Source organism: Chrysemys picta, chromosome 6, assembly GCF_011386835.1.
Source record: "Chrysemys picta bellii isolate R12L10 chromosome 6, ASM1138683v2, whole genome shotgun sequence".
Taxonomy (NCBI): Eukaryota; Metazoa; Chordata; order Testudines; family Emydidae; genus Chrysemys; species Chrysemys picta.
The window spans coordinates 115,983,526-116,007,174 of record NC_088796.1 but is presented as its reverse complement, the minus strand read 5'-3'; the positions used below and the strand labels follow the sequence as shown (position 1 = coordinate 116,007,174).

At 42.4% G+C, this 23,649-nt stretch overlaps 1 long non-coding RNA gene across 1 annotated transcript in view; it reads left to right on the top strand.

Moving 5' to 3' along the window:
- The window catches only part of LOC135972280 (uncharacterized), a 251,559-nt gene extending 247,990 nt beyond the window's left edge, over window positions 1–3,569 (top strand). The window contains exon 6 of the long non-coding RNA XR_010588703.1: window positions 2,223–3,569. This is a non-coding gene — a long non-coding RNA (uncharacterized LOC135972280). The remainder of the gene's footprint in view (window positions 1–2,222) is intronic.
- Window positions 3,570–23,649: the final 20,080 nt, after the last annotated feature.

Sequence of the window (23,649 nt, the reverse complement as noted above, 5' to 3'; positions counted from 1 at the left end):
TGAGGGTCTGTTACTGCCAGAGAGGTGTAAAGGGATCTCCGTGTACAGGCAAAATCAGGGCATGAACATCTTTCCATATGTTTGGATCACTCTTATGTTTTTATTTTCACATCTTCAGTTTAGTGTGAAAAATGCTGTGTGAAAAGAAGAGGATTGATACTAGGGACTTTGGGGACAAAAAATATCATTGTACAAAATCTGGACCAAATCTTTCTGGAAGTATATGAAATTCCAGTTATCCGTTTTCTGTGAATTTCTTACTTATGAAAAGTACACCAGAGAATGACGCCCTCTTTCATCCATTGACTAGTTTTAATGCAATCCGTGGAGTTTCTCTGGATTTACACCACTGTAAATGGGATCAGAATCTGGCCCTCTATCTATAGGACTCAAACATGAAATTGCATGTACGGGAAACATTAAATGTGACCAGTGGGCTATTTACTATCTAGAGATTAATGTCCACTAGCCTTTCACCTCTGGAGGCGTAAGTTTCAATTTCAATGTTGGTCAATAGTGGTGGTCTTGTCACCTGCCCTTTAAGTATCGTAAACATGAAATCACCAGACAAGCATGGCATAATTACTAGATGTGACTAACAGGCAGCACAGGGTCAACTGTAGCCCAGGATTGGAAAAGTCGGAGTGTTCCCAGCCAGGAGGGAGGTGCATTGGCAGAGGTCTGTGGGGAGACTTGCACAGCAGCTGTCAAAGCTACACTGATTCTAATTGGAGTCATTCGTTTCTTATTTTCAGGGGCACCACATTGACTCACTGATGTATACCATAAAGTATTAGCCTACCATTGACACAGCGCCTGTGTGAGAACAGAAGGGAGGCTGAATGCACATCCCGGATACAGGCAGAGCTGGAGGCTGGCAGAAAGTAGGGCAGCACTCCAGGCTAGTTTGTATCATTGTTGTGACTCAGGACCATTCCAGCCACCTCCCCACCAGCCCTGGACCACTCCCTGTGCTGGCATCTCCTACAAGAGCAGGCTGTGCAGTTCCCTCTCTGATTAATCCCTAGAGTGGCTTTATCATGCCCTTCACAGCCTGTTCTGGCCAGGTTAGGCAGAGCTCAGGGCTGTAGCACAGGGGTAAGAATTCCCCTCAGCAGTGCATGATAACTGTCAAACCTACCTAATAGCGAAGACAAAATATTCAATATATCAGTATGTTCTCATTTACACAGGAAACATTATACACAGCCCTGAGATTACAGCATTTACTGTTGTTGTTAACTAACATAATCTGCAATAATGTAACACTGTAGGGTGTAGTTCAAAGAGTAGCTCCTACTGTGCCGTGCAATAGAATTCCCATAAAGCGACTCCCCCATTGGTAACAATTTCTGCCTTTTACATTCTGATATTATGTGACATTCAAGCTGAAGAAAAGCTTTTGTAATTGAGTGCGAAATTTAATGACAGTCACTTTGTTCAAGGGTGAACTAGTACAGGCGTAAGCAATTTCTTGCCCTTAACCAAAAGGTGGATTTCTATGAGTATCTATTGCTGTGATGGACACCAGAGCATGAAATAGTGCTTACAATGCAATTCCCATGGGACATCTGAAAGGGAATAGTTACATTGCTTAGCACCAGATCATTTTCTAGATGGCAGCTTCTCTAAGGTTCAAATTTTTATTTACAGCTCACAGAGAGAGTGAATGTTTGATGGAAATATTACGTACAGAATGAAATATATTTTATTGCTCAGAGAGAGTGAGCTGTGCATATTCATAACAAGATGGATTTCTAACCACAGACTGTAGTGGCACTATATGCTGAGGAAACATAGATACACACGGTTTGACATCTCACAAATGAGGAGTAGGGGAAAAAAAGGGGGGGTGGGGTAGAAGGAAGAAAGTAGTCCTCTCTGAACAATTCTCAGGGCTTGCAATAATTTTCATGTACAGTTGGGCCTGTTCTTACAGCAATGTAAATCAGGACTAACCCCACTCACCCCAACATAACTTAATTGAATTAAGACAGAAATAAAGAGCAGAAATTGCAACTACCACATATTTGAGGGAAAATACACCACTGCAAATGATTCTGGCAGATTTGGGCCCTCATCTGACATGCAGTAAGGACAGGCATATAAAGGGGGGTGGGGAGGGGAAAGTACTTGTTATTGTTTTCATATTTAAATCTTTAAAGTTAAGATGACTCTAAATATGTGACTTCTTTTAAAAATATTAATTATTTGTATTACAGTGGTGCCTAGCAACAATCAGGACCATATGGCGACAGGCTGTGTGCAAACGAACTGCGCTTACAGTCTGAATAGCCAAGTCAGCCACGGGGAGAGGAAAGCAGAGGTTCAAAGAGATGAAAGGACTTGCCCTGGGTCACACAGCATGTCAATGGCAGAATGAGGTGTAGGACACACGTGGCTTGAAACTAAGCCCTGGACCCTATTCACTATACCACCTAACCTCCCCGCTCCCCCTTAGGTGTTTTTGTTTATGCTGTTGTGGATGAATATCTTGACTTTAGTCATCAAAACATTTAGAGCACTTGAAGGATGGAGGAGAAAATGATTGATATGCAGCTGAGAAAGCTCTTCTGTATAAAGAGAATGTGTTGCTGTTATTGTGTTCATGGCATTACAGGAAGTTCAGTAAATCTGTATGCCTGTATTTTTCAGGGATATGGCTCTATAACTTGGAATCTATGGAATTGTGATTGTCCAAGTTGCCTTGTTGATTGTGAGAGAGTGTGGTAAATTTTATATTTTTGTAATCATTATTAAAAAAAAAAAAACCTAGAAAAGTTTGTGTAGAAGAGAAAGATGTATCTGTTCTCCTATGGCCCCAGTGCTGTAGTATTTCTATCTGTCCTAGATATTTCTATGGGTCCGATTACCGTAGCATCTGAGCACCTCGGAATCAATAATGTATTTATCCTCACATAATCCCTGTGAGGTAGGGAAGTGCTATTATCCCTGTTTTACACATGGGGAAGCAAGGCACAGGGAGGCCTCATGACTTACCCAAGCTCACACAGGAAGTCTGTGGTGAAGCGGGGAATTGAGGCTGGCACTCTCACCACTGGTCCATGCTTCCTTTCACTAGTAGGATTTATTATGTCCTTTTTACTGATGGGGAAACTGAATCACAGAAAGACTAGGTAATACAAGAAACTGAATTACAGTTCAGTGCCTCAAGTACAAGGCCAGCCTTCCAATCTTGCATATCTAGAGGAAATGTGCCCCAAGACTGACTATTTCTGAAAGTTCCAATGGAGGCCACCTTCTTTGGAACCCTGTGAGAATTAATTCCATGACAGTATTTTTTGACAATACCCAGCAATATCACATTTCCTCTTTTCTCTCTCATTCCATCTCCCTCTCCCAAACCACTTAATTTACAGTGCCATCAACTTGCGGCAGCATTCAAAATGTCAGGACTGTGACAGAACAAGAACTACAGATGCTGCTCAGTTAACTCCTTGCCTCAGATATGTGCATGTGTTTAAATTCCGGCCAAGTATGTTTGATAACTGAAATTCAGATATATTCCTAAGGAGTATTGGTCACTAGTAAAATCTTTCCAACTGTCATTTGCAAACAATTAACAATACAGTACATGTAATACCAAGAATACCATAAGTATGCAAAGTTAATTAGACAAAAGGCAAAGTGGTAATGATTTTAATGGTTGTCATTCTATGAAGCGACACCCCCCCCCCCCCAGCTTGGTATATCATAGACTCAATTAACTAACTTAAAAAATAAAAATCGATAAATTTTCCTCTTGATTTTACTATCTAGACAGACTTGTGACATACCCTTTTACATGCCAGTAGGGGGAGAAGTGTGCCTTTTGGAACTAAACGTTCTGTCTTCAAACCTAAGCATCTTTTTTTTCACCAACAGTTTCTCAGATGAGAGAGATTCTTGAGACACCTGTATTCAGGGTGAATTTTTCAATCTAAGCACCATTATGAGTCATATGTTACTTTCAGTTTGTATGTATGCAACTCCCGCTGATGTCAATGGGGTTGTACTTGCTGATTAAGAATAGTGTCTGGTTCAAAGAACAGTGGACAGGCTGACTATATGTAGTAACTCAGTTAATTGATGTCAAATTTCCAGTGCACATATGCATGTGTTGATTATCCACAGCCTTGTTATGTGAAACCTATTTTTGTTGTCTGGCTACTTAAATAGTTTGATCAGGTTCCAGTCACACACTGGACCTGTGTAACTAAACAGAAGTCAAGTAGCTGGATAACTTGCATCTGCAGTTCTCTTCTTCCTATGGCAAAAAACCTAATAGTTTTTTTATTTTTGGTTGATGTTGCCTATAATTGCAATTCAGCATGTTGGCCTGTGCCCTGAGCTTATATAACACCAGACCAATACAAAGCACACACTAAATAAGACTGCATTTACAGATGAAATAGGCCTGATTCTCCACTCTGACACCAGTTTTATGCAGGTATAACTTGACATAAAACCAATGTAACAGTGTAGTCAGGCCCAATACCCTACATAAGTGAGTTGAAGTTGCAGGTAGAAATCATTGCTCACTTACCATACCTGAAAATACATGCATCTTCCTTTAGATACATATAGCGTGTGTTTACATCACAAACATTCACTCAAACAGATGTTCAGGTATCTTCCACTACTTTAAGTCTCCAGCCAGGCATTGTCCAAAATTGTCAGTGATACTACTTCATATTCCCACAGCACTATTGTAAGTCCTGGGCAGTTCAGTGAAAGCTTAAATGTTACAAGAAAATAAAGTGATCAAAATGTTATTTTGCAACTGTTAAAACTCACAGAGCAGAAAAGCTTCTGTATGTTATTGCAGTCACATCCAAGGAAGCAGTGCCACCATCCACACCCTGAAAGGACACAGAGATAAAGGGGAATTAGTGTGCTACCAATTAAACACACCTGGTGATAATAAATTTGCTTTCAAGTATCTCTAAATAGCTTCGCTTTCTCTGGTCCCATTAATAGTTTATTTTCTGGTCAGGTGCACTATTGATTGTTCTGCACTGAACCTATTTTTTCCTCATTAGCTTTCCAAACTTTTCCTTGCCTCAATTTTCTTCGGATACAAAAGCTGTGCAATATTATGTGAGACTTGTTGCTTAGCAACAATCCTATTCCTATAACAATAATAGCTGAGCGCTCCATGTCACCTTCTCTTGAAAGAGGTCAGATTTTTTTTCATTGCTCCACTATTATTTTGCAGGTTTTTTTATAATTACAAGTAAGATGAGAGTTACACTTAAAATTGTGTAGTGCTGACATATATGGCTTGCATTGGGCCATGACCATTTGTGTGAAAACAAGCTTGTATTTTATCACCTTTGGGAAGTGAGAATCAAGAAATTTAGACCACTCGTAAAATGACGGGGGGAAAAATCTATTCTTTATTACTCACACTATTATCACACCTCAGAGTAGTTTTTTGGCACCGCTTCTAGCAAAAATAGGTGCCTGGCATTATTAAGGCTTGCTGGATTAAAGAGAGCAGAGGTTTAAAAGAAAAATGAATGTCCTTTTGGAAAATTGCTCAAACTCAGTTTTGTTTTGTTTTGTTTTTTAAACTACTGGGGGTTCTCCTTCTTCCTTTTAAAAATCGGTCAATTTATGTTGTTAGTCTCCTTGAAAATCCTTCCTTTTAAAATAAAATTAGCAGGCTGCGCATAGTGATGGAGCACACCCTATGGGAAGAAGGTTCCATGTCCTGGCAGGGAATCCCCCCCACCTAATAAATGTTGAAATTACTGGAAGTGGGAAGATGCAAAGGGAAAACCCCCCACACTAAGTTGCTAAAATACTCTTCCCAACTCAATAAAGGGGAACTATTCACCTACCATTTAGAGGGATGGAGCTGGGAAGGAAGGAATTAGATGGAGTGACATCACCTGCCACCAAAAACCCTAAAGTGACCAGGATCCCAGGGAAGTGGCAATCCACTATATGAATGATTGGGTATATGAATGTAACAATTTTTCCATGAATCAGTCCATTGACTTTCCATTGAATCAGTCCATGACTGTGGCACAACAGTCATTTACTACGCTGCTGTGTGGGAGGCTGCTGTCCAAAAACTTGTCCTGCCAAGAATCAAGAGTATGGAAAAATAATTGTCATACAAAAGAAGGGTGTGACATTACACCCCATATTCTTCATAGAAATATTATGATATAAATATGACATAACAAAGATATGTTTTATGCAAGATGGGCCATGTAAGGTGGTATTGGAAAGGTTCTGATTTACTGAATCCTATTTGTATACATGTATCATTTTTGTATCTGACGTTAGGAATATTGACTATGTAACAATTACAACTGTGGTTACACCTGGGAAATGCCCACCAGACAGTATGCAATCAGCCTGGATGGGCCATTAGGAAAGACAACGGGTCTTTGAAGATGCTGATCTTCGTCTTCCAGGATTTCCTTCCTGTGAATGTTACGAATAAACCTTGTCTCACGGTGGCTTTAACACTGCAAGGTCATGTGATAATGTCACCTCATACGGAGTACCACCTTGGACACTGCTGGTATTTTTCCACTGGAAGCAAAGGATTCCTGCCTTATGTAAATCCTATTTAAGACTGGGAAGTGAGTCTATCAGGGCTCTTCTCCATTGCCTCCCTGCCCAAGAAGGAAGACTGCTGATAGCACCTGAAGAAACAAAGGAACTGAGCAGTGGGAAAGGCAAGAACTGAGTCCAGACTAAGACAGGCATTTAGCCTGTGAAGAGAAATAACTGGAACTCTAAGCTGCAGAAACTCTGCTACTTGCCTAAAATAACATTTAGGGCGAGAAATTACTATTTGTAACCTGTTCCTTTAGTGAATTAAGCTTAGGTTCCGTGTTTTGTTTTATTTGCTCAGTAATCTGCTTTGTTCTGTTTGATCCCTTATAATCACTTAGAATTTACCTTTTGTAGTTATTAAACTTGTTTATTGTTTATTCCAAAAACCCAGTTTGTGCAATTCATATTGAGGGGTTAGGGGAGAGGAAAGCTGTGCATATTTCCCTCCACATTGAGGGAGGGGGTGATTTTTATGTGCTTCCGTGGTACAGCTCTCTCTATACAGTGCAAGACAATATTATTTGGGGTTTAAGCCCTAAAGGAAGTGAGCACACGAGTGCTGGGTAAATCCCCAAGCTGAATCCTCCCACACAGAGCTGATTTCAGTCTGTGTCTGCAGTTGGATGTGGCATTACCTGTGTGTGGGGGCCAGAGAAGGCTTGAGGGCCTGGCACAGGAAGGCAGGAAGACTACATTAAGGGAGAAGGGAACTCGATTTGGAGGTATGGATGGTGCTTGATTTTTTTTTTAGTATTTGTTTTCTTCTCCTGTGGCTATTAAACTGAGACTAGGCCTCATATCCCTGGTCTTTCTGCTCTTGGATTTAGATGATCCCATGTCACAGGAGGCAGAGGTCAGACTAGATGATCTAGTGGTCCCTTCTGGCCTTAAACTCAAGGAACATATGCTGCACGCTTTTTATAGAACTGCTACTGTTCTCCAGTCAGAATCTCTCTGGCAGTTCACCTCTGCACTCTCCCTAAAGCTCACGGGGCTTTAAAATCACACTCCAGCCCTTTGCTTACAAAGATATCAAACGAACAGGGGACTGGACTAGATGACCTACAGAGGTGCCTTTCAGTCCTACATTTCTATGAAATACCAAACACACACATACAGTCTCAGCCTCCGGGGTACTAAATATCTCTCATGTGTTCTGGCCAAAATCAATTCTTATTTCCTACAGTAAGAACCCAAGCGAGCTCTGTTATATCCCTTTCAGGCAGGTTCCCAGAAATATTGTTTCTTAAAAAAACTAGCCTATATCCCACATCTCCATAGCCAGGCATTTGGTGATTCAAGCCTTTAAATAGATACCTCTGGGAAGACAGCTGTTGCTCCATTGCATTAACTGTAATCCATATTACTTATGAACCGCTAATGAGAGTGTATTACAGGCCTCCCCTCTGCCCGATCCACAGAGGATATGAGTCCATTACAACCCTAGCTAGCAAGCCTTTGCTCTTTAGCTCAAGATGTAGCAGCTTGTGCCTTTAGTTCTGATGCCACCAATTCACTCCCCACCTTGTAGGTCAAGAAAGCAGTTTTCAATGACTGTTCTGCTTTTGGAAGAATCCTGCCTTAGACCTGGGTCAGTCGAGTTGGGCTTGTCTACATGAACGATTCATTTGTGGCAAGCTGGGGTGCGAGTCCTGTTTCAAAGAGGACTAGAACAAAGCGCACAAACAAATTGTTAATGCACCTCAGCAGAGTCCACTGAGACAGCTAGTCTGTGGCTGGCTAGTGTGGGGTAGCTTCATACCCCAGCTTCCTGCAAACTAATTGTTCATATAGACAAGCCATTAGCCATCACTGTAGCTGTATCATGACTATTGTTGGGGGAAGGACTTTTGAAGGAAACGAATTGTCAAAACATCGACAAATCTTTTTCAGTTTGCTGGCCAGCTGGTCTGACAACCTGATTGAAACATTTTTCCAATCAAACCCGGGAAAGGCTTCCATTTTTGTTTTTTTAAATCTTTCAACTACTTTTCTTCTCAATTAGAACCAAACACACACACAAAATCCACAACAACAAAATCCCAGTGAACATTTTATTTTTGCAAATAAAATCTGACATTTTGGTTCAGTATAAATGGTTCACAGTTATTTATGAGTGATCTGGAATGTATGTGCTTCAGTGTGAGGACTCCAGGGAGAAGTTGTTAACCAACATGTTTCATGTGAATGGGGAAAACATTTCCCTACCTTTTGTTTCTGCTAGCCAGCAAGCCATTTTGCCTTCACGTCTCACCAAACTCTTTTCTTTAAGCTGTCTTTGTTCTATTATGAAAAGGAATAGAAATGCAACAGTGTTTTGTTTCGCCTCCGGTCTGCTGCTGCTACACACATTGTGTGCATGAGATGAGCTCCTCCAAGCCAGTTACGTGTTATGTAACCAAAGGACCTGGATCCTATCAAAGCTACTGTGGAAAAGCCCTCTCAAAAACTACCTTCTGCTATCCTCCAGGAAGACTGAACTCCATACACATCTGTTTGTTGATTCGGTTACTATGGAACCAGCCCAACTCAACAATCCTATTCTAGAAGGCAAGAATCTAACTAGCGTGTACAAAAGAAGAACTTTAAAAAAAATGAAGTGATACTGTCTCTTTGATGTACAAAACAAAGGATGTCACTTTAATATTAAAGACAGTGAATGTCGCAGGATCTTTTTATGCTGACAGAATTTAAAATGTGCAAAATAAATCAATAGCACGTAATTTTCACAAGTGCTTTTTAGCTGTTCAAACAACTGCATAGCTTTTTCGAGTTTCTAAGAGAAAATAAACTTCCAGGGCTACATCAACGTATCTAGATACTTGCCTAGTTTTACAAAAGGCTACATAAAAAGCACTAACAAAGTAAGTACAAAGATTTCATACAATGGCATGTTTATGCTACTCTATATTCTATATCAGTGGTTTTCAAACTGTGGGTCGTAACCCCAAAGTGGGTTGTGTGTTCATTTTGATGGGGTTGTCAGGGCCGGCGTTAGACTCACTAACATAAGAACATAAGAATGGCCATACTGGGTCAAACCAAAGGTCCATCTAGCCCAGTATCCTGTCTTCCAGCAGTGGCCAATGCCAAGTCCCCCAGAGGGAATGTACAGAACCGGTAATCAAATGATCCATCCCCTGTCGCCCATTCCCAGTGTGACAGGGTGAACATACCCCGCACTGGACAAGAGGGAGTTAACCCCAGGCTATGGGTGGCAGAAGTCCCGCCCCTCAGACCATGCTGGGCATGCTCCAACTATTGTCTCAGTATAAAAGGATGCAACCCAGCTCATTCTAGGCTGACCGCCGGAGGGGAAGGACCTGGGCGGAGGCTCCAGCTGAAGAGCCATCACAGCCTTTTCCTGTGGGAACTGGAGACCCGAGAGCCAGACCGGAGGGCTTCAGCTGAGGGAGCCGCAGGGAACTACCCGCACTGAGGAGCCTGGGAACCCTGATGCTCAATGGACTACCATGCCTGGAAACGCAGTAGGAAGTGACTACTGAACACAAGGGCTGCTGGAATTGACTCTGGCTGCTTTTGGCCGCGAAGCTGTTGGGGAGACTGAGATGGCAGTGGTATCACAACCCTGCCCCGCCCTGAAAGGGGTATGCGGCGTGCATACTCCACGACACCCACCTTCTGGCAAATAGAGGCTAGGGCCACCATCCCTGCCCATCCTGGCTAATAGCCATTGATGGACCTATCCTCTGTGAACTTATCTAGTTCTTTTTTGAACACTGTTATAGTCTTGGCCTTCTCAACATCCTCTGACAAAGAGTTCCACAGGTTGACTGTGCATTGTGTGAAGAAATACTTCCTTTCGTTTGTTTTAAATCTGCTGCCTATTAATTTCATTTGGTGATCCCTAGTTCTTGTGTTATGAGAAGGAGCAAACACTTCCTTATTTACTTTCTCCACACCAGTCATGATTTTATAGATCTCTATCATATCCCCCCTTAGTTGTCTTTTCCAAGCTAAAAAGTCCCACAAACAGAGATGTGTATGGAGTTCAGTCTTCCTGGAGGCTAGCAGAAGTTAGTTTTTGAGAGGGCTTTTCCAAAGTAGCTTTTATAGGACCCAGGTCCTTTGATTACACTGGAGCCGACGGCAGAAAGCCGAAGCCTGAGTCCCACTGCCTGGGGCTGAATCCAAAGCCCTAGTAACTTAGCTTTGCGAGGCCCCCTCTGGCATGGGATCCCAGGCTATGGCCCTGCTTGACACCCCCTAACGCTGGTCCTGAGAGTAGGAATAGACTCAATGTGGAGGAAAAACGTAGTCGTTCCTGGTGCTTCACTGCCTCCCAGAATGACAAGTTCACAAATGAAAAACAGGCTCAAGTATCACACTGAAATGTAAGTACAATATTTATATTCGTCAATTTATTTTATAATTATATGGTAAATAGGAGGATGTCAGCCATTTTCCAGTAAGAGCATGCTGTGACACTTCTGTATTTTTATGTCTGATCTTGTAAACAAGTAGTTTTTAAGTGAGACGGAACTTGGGCTACGGAAGACAAATCAGACTCCTGAAAGGGGTGCAGTAGTCTGGAAAGGTTCAGAGCCACTGATGTAGATTGAAGCCTGTCTGTATCCCCCAAAGAGGACAATGGCAGTGATAGTACAAATGTCCCTGCTTGGGGCATTGGTGGGATTTGAATGATGGACCTTCTGGAACAAGGCATGACCCTCTACTACTTGAGCTAAAAGGCTTAGTCTATCAGTTTGAAGCAGTAGGTTTCATAAACCTTTTCCATGGATTAGCCAATAGGATAGGACCAAGACACATACTCTACTACTGAGGTTAAAGATTTCCCCACTCTTAGAGCCAAACTGTACCAGACAGGCAGACACCCACAAGACAGAGTCACAATGCCTCCATGGGAACTCTAGGAAAAAAGGTGCCTTATAATAGCCATTGATGGACCTATCCTCCATGAACTTATCTAATTGCTTTCCACTGTGTTGCTTTCCACAGTGTGCCTAGCCTGCCCCATGGGTTGTTGCGGGGAAGGATAAGTGCAGAGCTACAGTTGCTTTGCCCCTATGGTATCAGCTATAGGATCAGCCATCTCTTAGGATCAGCCATAATCTAGATCAATGCTTCACACACTATCCATTTTCCCTAGACTTCAAACTACACTAAGGCAATCTAAACCCTGTTGCTAGTTACTAGCTCATAGTTTCTGTGACCTGGCTCAGGGCAGAATACTCTCTGTATCTAATCTCACTTCTTACTTACCCCTCATCCTGTTCTATTCCTAATGCCTGATTCTCCTCTCTTACCCTGGTTTGGCATAGGTTTAACTTTATTGGCCCTGATTTTCTGCTCTCTGCCCATACTTGGTGCCGGAATGAAAGGAAAGAGGCCAAAGGTAGCCTTTGTGAGCCTTTTAGTTTTAAAGCATCTGAAGTCCTGCCCATCCCTCTGGCATAACTTAGGGCAACCTCAGTGCTACTGTAACTTATGCTCAGGCTGCCCAAAGTGTCCAGTGGTCATGAGCAGATGACAGTAGCTAGAATGCAATGAATTGCCTAGGCCCCTTCCTTCCACCTTTGTCTACCCCCACAAAATGGCCTTGATACTCCCCTGTCCATGGACCACGAGGCTGACATAGAACTATTCTATTAGGTCTAAACTAGCAGAGAAGCCCTCTAACGCAGGGGGTGGGGGTGCGGTATTTTCCAGGGACCATTTCTAACCTCTTTCCAGTCCATAAAGGGACTGCACCTTAGAGGTGCCACAATGCAATGTACTATCAAGCCAGCTGACTTCACTGGAGTTTCTCCTGACTTATGATGGAGTAAATAAGAGGAGAGAGAAGTCAAATTGCCCCTTCTCTTGCTATTATTTCTGATTATTATCAGTGAAGTTTTGCTATAACCCAACACCTCGATTAGCAGGTCATCTGCAAATAAGCATATTTAAACTTCACTTTCAAAACCACTCCTTCCTGCCTTAGCAGATTTGCCAATAGCCACTCATGATAATAGTAATACTGGTGATTAGGGAGCTTTGCCCAATCTGTAACCCTCCTTTGGAGGGGTTATCATTAGGGATGACTGCAGGTTTTCAACCAAGTTTTTTATTTTTTATCATAATTTAACTTTCTTCCTGCACTGCTCATCAACCAGCTGTCATCGTACGTTAGGAAAATCTTGGTGTAAATTCAAACTCTTGCTTTTTTTCTTTCATTGAGTTATTCTGGATTTTAACCTGTATAGCAGATAAGAACCTGACTCTGTATGTGTGTGGTAACATTGCACAGACTCCTGACGCTCCTGTTCTACTCCTCTGTGGATCTCATCATAGAGGCATTGCAAAACAGCAATAGATGCCATTTTCAAAAGTGCCTATGTGATTTAGCAGCCGAAATTCCATTTTCAAAAGTGGCTGAGGCATTTAGCAGCCTAAGGCTCACTGAAAGTCAAAGTGGCTTAGGTTTCTAAGGGCCAGATTTACAAAGGTATTTAGGTGCAAAAAGGTATAGATACCTAATGGGGATTTTCAAAAGACTTTAAGTGAGTTAGGTGCTTAACTGCTGTTACATATATATGGAAGTTAGGCACCAAACTCACTTAGGATCTTTTGAAAATCCCACTAAATATCTATATACATCTTTTAGCACCTAAATATCTCTGTAAATATGGTCTGTAGGTCCCCAAATGCATTTTTAAAACGGGACTTAAGCTCTTAAATCACGTAGACACTTTTTGAATATGTTTTCATGGGAACCAAAATGAGGGTACCTGCATTCTGACTCATACCTGCAAAGCCTGAGTGTGTGTAATATTTTCTTGGTATATGGGCAAGGTAAGTGAGAATGTTACCCATATATTTTCCCTACTCTTAGAGGTTGTTTTCCCCCCCGCATCAACTCCATGATGTCCTTCTCTAATATTAGAGTCCCAATGATTTTGCCATCAATTTCTGGCATCAATTGTCAATTCTGCTATATGTAGAAAGAGTCAATCTTTTATTTATTCTCTCTTAATCTAATTCATATAGCTCTCTGCAGCACACAGGAGGTATCTGCTTAATTTCCTCTCATTCTCCCACAGAATTATTTAGTTTTGCATTTTCCAGCTATTAAATTATATGTTTCCATTTGCCTTCGTTTTGTTTCCAATAACTGTCACGCCTCATCTCATTTTTCATAGTATCTTTTTTCCCACTTGCCTATATAGTGATGATTTTAGTTTTATGCTTCCAAGGTTATTTTATTCACTTTTGGCTTCTAGTATTTTTGGCATGTTCTACCCACTGGGATATCTCCCATATACATTCTTTTCCTTTAATCTTTCCTGTCAATTCTTATTCTCTTAATATTTCTCTCTGTCACAAAAGCTATTACTTTCCCCCTTAAGATGGTCCTACTTGCATCTCATAGAGCCATGGCTCATTCTTATTGTATAAATGCAAATAGTCACCCATTTATTTTCCTGATAATAAACACGAGGTCTTCTGCAAGCGACATATTTAACGGACTGATTGTACACTTACTTCACTTAAGGCATTATTTAATTGAAATCTGAATTTATGATGTATTGGTCTATACATGGAATTTGCCCTACACATGCAAACTAACCCCCAGCCATGTGCAAAGTGGGTTGCCTTCCCCGGATCTTCCCCCGCAACCTGCCCAGGGTGGGAGTGGTCTGTGAATGGGGAGAGGCAGGCCAGGAGGTGCAACTCGTATTACTAGAAGGGTCAATCTGTGGACATAATTCAGGAATGTTTAATACTGCAAGAGACTGTATTAAATTTTCTGCAGACCTCCCTCTGCAAAGGGGAACTTTCCTTAAAGAGGAGATCCAGAGACTGCCACAAATGTTGAGTTAGTGTGGATTGCTTTCTGTAAGGTTAATCTGTGTCTCGGACGATCCATAAGGTTTGCGAGACCAGAACTTTCTCTTGCTTCACGTGGGGGCAAACCCCAGCTCCTGCAACTGGAGAATCTGGAGGTATCTCAAGGAGTTTTCCCCTTTTCCTCATCCCTGCAGGCTTTCCAGCAGGACAGTGAGATCTAGCCCTTGATTGCTAACATTTTATAGAAGTAAAAGAATGATATTTCAGTGTAACATATCTGAGAGTGACATGCAGATACTCTGATGCTGTTGTTAATGCATCTCCACATGTTTTGTAATTTGAAAGATTTTTTTAATTGTTAAATGGGTCATGTTATGAGTTCTCTTAAGTCAGTCAGCAAAGGTGTCTAAGGGCCACATTCTGGCAAGGTGCTATACATAAGTGCCTGACAACAAACACACTTATCCTTGGGAGACACATGCATCAGCAGTTTTCTGCCCCAGCCCTGACTCTCTAAAGCTCACAGAAGCCATTCGACAAGCCCCTGAAGTAGAACCTGGGAATAGGTTGTTTTCAGGTGGGTCCAGAGTCATGGGCCACCCATGCCCATAGTGCAATGGCCGCCATGAGCACACCCCCACATAAACTGTTCATGCTACGCTCCACAGAGGTATTTCACATCAACCATTCGCTTCCCACATGTGATAAGCCCAGATGAGACAAACACAGGGAACCAAACCTCCAAGGTCTCTGATGAGGTGTCTCCCAATGCAACTACAGGTCTCTGATTCAAATGTTGGTTGAAATTCACCCAAGCTTATAGGCTTGGGCCCCTTGTGGGAGTCAAGGCAAGCCAGGCTAAAGGAGATATTTCTGCTCTGTCTGTGACCCCAATCTAGTCTGTCCAGTATGAAGTGTCCCCATTTTCCCATTCACCTCTACCCCTTCTCTATCTCCCACTCTTCTTGTAGACAGAAAATTTGCCCATGCTGCAAAGAACTAGGCTTCCTCACCCCTGAGTCTCGGCAATGGGAACCATCTTTTCATGGCGGGAGTAGGGGACGATCCCAACTCCCATTGGGTAATCCCTTGCCTTCCTTCACTCTGGAGGGTGGAGACATTGTGGGGGTGTGTGTGAGAGAGAGAGAGGTTGTGGTCAAGATGTATATGGTTAGGCTGCTGGAATGGAAAGGGAAAATCACAAACTTCAGTGTTAAGTGTGTATTTATGCTCCCCTCCCTGTGTTTCCCCCCCCCCAGCTTTCTCGCTGTGAGTCTAGCTATGGCTCCAGATGGGAAAATTGATCTTAACTGACTTGCCAAGGCCACGTGCTGAGACTGAAACCCTACTTGGAATTCCCCATATCACAGCCTTTGACAACCAACAGCGACAATCTGTTGTTCATGGTATATGTTCTCTTCCTCCACTATGGCATGATTTTAGAAAGGCAATCACTCCAAGAAGCCATGAGCCTGCTTTCTGTGATGAGATTTGGAAACATGTTACTAATTGCCACAGTTGTGATTCTCAATTTGACTGAAAGCTCTAGGAATCAAAGCACTGTCTCTAGAGTTCAGTGGGATTTACAAGTGAGCCCTCCGGCTTTCTTATTGAGTCACCATGCCAACCATTAATATTTTCTCAGTAAATGCATAATACAATCTACAAGTTCTTCAGGTTTTCAATGCATTTCACTTTTAGACTTGGGTTAAGTTTGGCACAATGATTTTTCTCCTGCTTTATCATTTATATGTGTATATGTGTATATTGTGTGTGTGTGTGTAATTAAACTGCAATGGAATGTACACATTGCAATGTTTTTTATACATTATGTGCATTGATGTTACTGTCTCTCTTGTTCTGTATTAAGAGGAAAAAAGCATTCATTTGCTTAAATCATATGCAGTAGGTACCTAACCATGGCTCAACATTTGGGCCTGCTTTGTATTCAGTCTAGGCCCAATCCTGTAAGGTGCTCAGTGCCCTCAGTTTCGTTCACCACCTCTTATAATTGAGCCCTATATTTAACCATTCTCTAACAACACTTGTTAGTGTTTTATTCTTGGGCGTGTCTACAACATGACACCTTTCAAATGTAAAGAAGGGATGATCGCTTCACCAAGTAGTTCACAATCTAATGACAGAGACAACAGATGGTAGAAGGTGAATATGAGTGGTCAAGGAGCTGACTGTCCATGTCCTTGTAATAGAAAACAAATATAGCTACATTTTAGTATCCTATTCAAATAGATATATTCCCCCAGTTACTTCTCAAACTTGTCATTGTCAGTCAACGAGTTCCCGATGGTCATTTTGATGGCCCTTCAGGAGTGAGTACAGAGACAGGAATGGCTTTGCTAAATAGTTTCTGTTTTGCCTCAGATGTGTATGGTATTGTTGAGAGGAACCAGGACAGACTGAACAACCAACTTGGCCAGACGCGCCACTGCTGTGCTTTTGTCTGGTTCTGGCTCTCCTGAGTGAAGAGCTCCAATGCTCTAATATTGAGCTGTACCTCTAAGAAGTCCAATCCCCCACTTAGAGTACTACTTATTGTGCAAAGGAGACACTTGAGTCTTACTGGGATGAATCTGTTTACACCCTATCTGCTTCCCTAACCCAGGCTGAGGCCTCACTTCCAAAAGGAGGATTGCCCAAACCTACCAGTTTGGACGTTTTCCTAGCAGATCTTCTAAGCAGTTCTAAGCAGTTTTCCACACCTATGTATTAGAGAAGCTATTGGGAGAATGGAATCGAATCTCAGTAGTCTGGCTCAGTGACTGTGACGTTTGGTTTACAGAGGAAACTGACGTACAACCCTGACACATTTCTGTGCTGGATTCCCTCTTGGATCAAGATTTGAAGTAAATTCCTCTTTTTTTTCTTTAAGCAAGTGCAGTATGAGATGCTAAATGCAGCTTTTACAGTCTTTCTGAATTGGCTACACTCCAGATAATCTCCAAATAAATATTCTGACCCTTTGGAATGAACAAGTGTTTAATTACAATATTAAAACACCTCCGCCTGACACAGACTCAATACCATACCTCTCAGTTGGTACTGGACTCTGTTGGAGGAGACACAAGGAAACACTTACATTATGGCTGCACAGGCATAGTGGATGGGAGGCAATGAAGCAATAGTTTCTGAAAGGCTTTATGAAGTTTGTCATCTCAGCAATATCTTGCTTGAACCCTCTAGTTGTATTCATTGAAATAGGTGGGAGCTGAGTGTGTTCAACAATTCACAGGAGTACTCAGCAATTTATACAACAGGAAACATGATCTAGTGACCAGGGACCAGCCTGTTTTACCTGCCCAATTGGAGATTATATCTTCCAGGATGGGCAGACTATACCTTCTCTGTCATGACCGAGATGAGGGTAGTCAGATCTAGTGGTCAGAGCATTTGTCGGGCAGGGTCAGGTTACCAGGAGACCAGGGTCGGGCATCATGTTACAGACAGCAATCAAATAGTGAAGTCGAGGACAAACCAAAGTCAAAAGCCACAGTCTAGGGTCTATTGCAAGCAGGGTCTGAAGAAGAGATGGGCAGGCAGTCTGTGGTGGTGCTCAGATAGCTCCCCTTCATGGCTTCCTGGTTTAAGTACTGATAGCAGCCAATCAGGGGGCTGTGAGGAGCCGCCACTCAGACCCTACTGGACGATACTTCCTGCCAAACCTAACCTTACAGTGCCTGCCCATAGCAACCCAGCCAAAGTCTCTAGTGTCGATGTGGAGGTGTCAGTGATCCAGAACGCCTATAGCCCCAGGTTCTAGCTTGGCAGATTCTAAACAGCCTCCTCCTCTGCGTCATTGAGCCCCTTTCTGTCTGCTCAGGTACAGAGATAGCCTCTCCATGGAAAAGATGGGCTCCTTTCAAGCGGTTGAATAATAGGCTTGTTTACACCATTCTTCTCCCATCCTGTCTTATTCACTTTAAAGCAGCAGCGAGATTGACACCCTCTAATCTTAACAATAGCACCCAGTAATAGAGGCCTCTCTTTCCATTCAACCCACACTGATCCTCCTTTAAGCAAGCTATGTACGCCAAAAAACATTCCCATTTCCCTCTGTGTTGTAGGAGGTCCATCTCAATGGCTGTGGTACAGACCAGGAAATTACTTGCTCTTACCCTATTAATGACAAAGGTGTCAAACACACAAGCCCAGATTTAAAAAAAAATGTTTAGGGGTTGCTGTGCTCAGCATTGCAAAGCCCTAACGACTTAGGCTCTTAAGTCTCATTGGAAGTTAGTGGGACTTAAGCTCCTAGGTCATTAGTCTGAGAGCCTCAAACGTAGTTAGGAGCTTAATTCCCTTGATTTCAAGGGTAGTTAGGTGCCTAAATAGCTTTGAGGTTTTGGGTCTTAGGCCTTACCATGCTGGGCAGAGCAACACGGAGCAATGAGTCAACAGTGTGCCCTTGTTGCCAAGAAGGCTAACGGCATTTTGGGCTGTATAAGTAGAGGCATTGCCAGCAGATCGAAGGACATGATCATTCCCCTCTATTCGACATTGGTGAGGCCTCATCTGGAGTACTGTGTCCAGTTTTGGGCCCCGCACTACAAGAAGGATGTGGAAAAATTGGAAAGAGTCCAGCAGAGGGCAACAAAAATGATTAGGGGTCTGGAGCACATGACTTCTGAGGAGAGGCTAGGGAACTGAGATTGTTTAGACTGCAGAAGAGAAGAATGAGGGGGGATTTGATAGCTGCTTTCAACTACCTGAAAGGGGGTTCCAAAGAGGATGGATCTAGACTGTTCTCAGTGGTAGCAGATGACAGAACAAGGAGTAATGGTTGCAGTGGGGGAGGTTTAGGTTGGATGTTAGGAAAAACTTTTTCACTAGGAGGGTGGTGAAGCACTGGACTGGGTTACCTAGGGAAGTGGTGGAATCTCCTTCCTTAGAGGTTTTTAAGGTCAGGCTTGACAAAGCCCTGGCTGGGATGATATAGTTGGGATTAGACCTGCTTTGAGCAGGGGGTTGGACTGGATGACCTCCTGAGGTCCCTTCCAACCCTTCTATGAACACTGAAAATATCTTTTAAAAATATGGGCCATGATCTTTGCCTTTGTGGCTTTCAGTTGACCAGTGTCCCCTGGGCTGCTCCATTTCAAGATGAGGGCTCATATCCTTAAAAGTCTCCTTGTAAATCACAACCACCCTGTCCCTGATCCACTTTAAATTTAACAATATTGCAAGTAGAGCTGTTGGGAAGACTGAATTTCCCCCCATAGGAAATTCTGATATTTCTTTTCTCCTGAAATCTGATGAAAGTCAAAATAAAGCTTTTGATCAAAATGAAATGTTTTGTTTTGAAATGTCAGCATTTTTGACATTTTGAAATGTTGATGCAAAATGAAATGTTTGGAGGGTTCCTGTTGGAAAAATTAGTCAAAATTGACAAAAAAGGTCTATTTTGAGGAATCTCCCTCTCCCGCTTCAGGAAGACTTTCTTTCAGTTATATTTCAACTAGCTCTAAGTGCACATTAGCAATCCAAGGCTATTTGTGAATGCTATTTTTGGACATAATTCCAAATAAATACACATCACTTGCCTTTGTTTGGGCTATCTCCCCAATTACTTTACTTCAAACCATATGTTCCTTTTTTCTTCATGTTTCCTACTCATGCTTCCACTGGTTCTACCTATGTTCTCTGTCACATTCTTCCCAGAGAACATAAGGCATGTATTTATACTAGGTCTTTCTTTCCCTGTGGGATTTTTGTTTGTTGTTTCTTGCACCATATTTCCATTACTTTCCTGCTGGGTGACTTGCATTTTCACCAGCTCAGACTGCTGTGCTAGTTGCACCAACTCTTTTTGAGTTACCTCAGAATTCATTATAATTTTCTAAAGGTTTCTTGATGAAAATCCCAAGTGCTAGCTAGATGTCGGTGTCCTTCCTAACTGATGCCTAAGGCATAATCCTCTGTTTGTTCATACTGGGCCCTGGCAAAAGGTCACCCACTTCCTCTGAGTCTTGGTATTTTTTTGCCACACCATGCATGTCCCATAATTCAACATATCGTGGAGAAAGGGCACAATCCATGGTGTCTACTGTAATAGGGTGGCCTCTTTCCCTAAGAAGAAGCAAGCCGAGGAAGGTGTCCATTCACAGAGATACCCAGAGGTTGTGATGGCCTTGGCTCCTCCAGGTGAGAACTTCCACTGCTGCGCCTTCACTAGAGAGAGGCCTGAATATTGAGTCCTGTTGAATATGAAGCTGTCTGCAATCTCAGGTTGCTATTATAATTCACTACTTATGTGGTGGGACTGAGGTGCCACCTCTTATATGCAGAGAAAGACCACGGGGCAGGAGGAAGCATCAGGGGGAAGAAGTATGCCACCATGTGGGCAGTAAAAATTGGTAGGAGATGAAAAATAATCAGAAGAAGGGAAGTTAAACCCTATTTACAAGGAAGTCCAAAGAACTTCTTTTGGGAATGAAACTTAGCTTTGGCCAAAACAGCCTCCCCAAAGCATTCAGCGTCTAAGGGCTGTAGACATGGGATGTTACCGTGATGCAAGCCAGGGTGTGAGTCTACAGCACACTGACTTGCTGGGCAGTAACTTCCTGTGTGGACACCGCTACAGCATAGTGAAAGTTCTAGAATGTGCTTTGGATGTACCCCGATTTGAAATGGCCCTCCAGAACATTCAGCAGTGTTGTTGTAGTGTGCACACAGGATGTTACTTGCATGGCAAGTTGGTGCACTGTAGAGTCACACCCAGGCTTGCAGCACAGTACTGGCCCTTCTAGACCAGCCCTAACTGTGCTAGGCATCCAACTCTCAGTGAAAACCGAAGTGATAACCTGTGTGTGGAAAAATAATGTGGCCTTATTCATAGATTAACAAAGAGTTTGTACTTGCCATGTCGTCAGGAAAGCGTCTGAAATTACACACATCACTAATTTCTTTAGCTGTCATCATCTCCCTTATTTCCTTTTTGCCCTAATTTTAATTGCAGATATACAGTTAGATTTTCTCTGGCCACATGGAACCAAAGCCTTTTGAAGTTCTGACTCCATTTATAATGTCGCTGCTGCCCAGAACTGACATTCTGCTGAGTACGCTAGCACTTGCTCTCAGTTCATGGTCTTAATTAGTGCACTATGCTTTGTCCCTGAGAGAGAAGAATTCTGTGCTTCTTTTGGGTGTGGGGGTGAATAAGAGGTTGCCCTCATTCTGTCCCTGTGGTGGGAGAGAGAGAAGAAACATCCCATCCACAACAGCCCTCTACCACAGACCTCTTGGGAGAGTGGGGTGACTGTCCCTATTCCCCCTACCCTTTGTCTCTCCCTTCCCTGACAATGTCAGCATTCTGGTTAATCTCATATCCCCATCCTTAAAGCACCCTTCTCCTTCCCTGTCCCCCATAATTTCTTTTGGCGGGGGAGAACAACTAGAGATGTCTCCATTATAATGGCAAATTCCCCTCCGCCGCATCTTTTATTAGTGGGAGCTGGCTATCAAAGTCCCATAGGCTAATTTGAAAATCCCACTTGAGCCATCTCTGATAGAGCTGAGTGATCAGTTTAGTAAATTACATGTTACTTCTTTCTCTTCTCACAGAATATCTGCCAGAAGAATGCACTCTTTTTGAAAATGTATTTAGTTACATTTATTCAAATAATGTTTTCTCTGTCTTTTACCCAATGGATTTATCACAGATATTCTCGATTGTAGCTGTGTTGCTTCGTTTTGATAGGTCACATGCTATTGTTCCTGTTTCCTGATTGGTTATGTCTGTGCATTCATCCAATGTCAAAGTTCACATGGATGAATTTAAAATTTGGTTTTATTGAATGCGTGTATACGTGGCTTTTCCTACAAACACTTTTTTCTTAAAAAGGTTGGATTGCCTGAATATTCTTAGAGAAAAACATAAAAGGCTTTAGTCTGGCCAAAGCAAAGTCATTTAAAATGTAACAAATGTTTGCAGAATATTGTTTGTACTCTTTGCCTGGTTCTATTCTCCAAACAACTATATATTAGCATTCCTGGCAGAATGCTTTATCTTTGAAGAGGGGCATCCCTTCCTCTTTACTTCAAGTCTCTTTTTAGAGATGTATCTATACTGACAATGGCACTCTGTCCTCAATAACTTGTGAACAGGACATGATATTTTAAAAATATGAAAAAAACCCTCTACATCCACCAAAATAGGGCCATTTGTTAAATTCGCCCCCCACCCCAGGCTACCTGAAATCAAAACCCATTCACTCTCCCTATTCTCCTCTAACATCCAGTTCTTGAAAGGGCCATTTTGAGCAAAAATAGGTGCCTACATCTTTTTGCCTGCAAAATATGCCCTCCTAGGGAATAGTGCATGCAAAATACATAAGTCATATGCAAAGTAGGTATGTAAAACCTTTGCAAACTGGGTAACTTTTTGAGATTACCTATCTTCAATTTATTAATCATTCCTCTTGCTTTTCCAGAATATGTTGCTGGATCTACCATAAACTATAGGTCTGAGACTCCACTTTATACACTATTTTAAAATAAGAGTAACAGTAAAATAGACTGGAAAATCAGGTCCTTTGTGTCTTTTCTTAAGTTCAATGCATATTCCATAGTACATTCTGTCAGTGTAAAGGGGCAAGATTCTGGCCATAACTCACCAGTGGGGAAAAGTGGTCCCCGTGGGGACAGGTTGATGAAGAATCAAGGAGCTGGGCAGCTGCCCTTTTATAAGCCAAGTAGACCTCAGACAGAAGGGATGACTGAGCCGCCTGTATGTATATGTCAATGTTAACATTCTAATGTAAGATTTTTTTGGTTTCTTCCCCTCCACAGCTTCCCAGGTTCTCTTGTGGTCTCCAGGTCACCATACCCAACCTCTCCAATACACCCTTTCTCAGGCTCTCTATGCACCAACATTTCATCGCTCCCCTCTGCAAACTCACCACATCATCATTCTAATATACACCATCAGGGTCTTCCACTCTGCAACCCCCCTTGCAATACTGCTGAATATGTAGGATCGGGAGCTGGGGGTAGTCTACCAGCCTTCTGAGCCCAGTTTGAAATCTGTCCCACAATGGAGCACAGTGCTAGAGCCCAGGCTAGTGGAATGCCATAGGGAAGAGTGACTGAAAAGCTGAGCTTTACTTAGGAAGGTACCGAGACGCTAATCTCAATGTTTTCAGTCCTTAAATAAGAGGGTTTTAGACATGCACACAGCACCAAGCCCTTTCTTTATTATTTATTTTCATAGCACCTAGAATTCCTAGTCATGGACAAGGACTA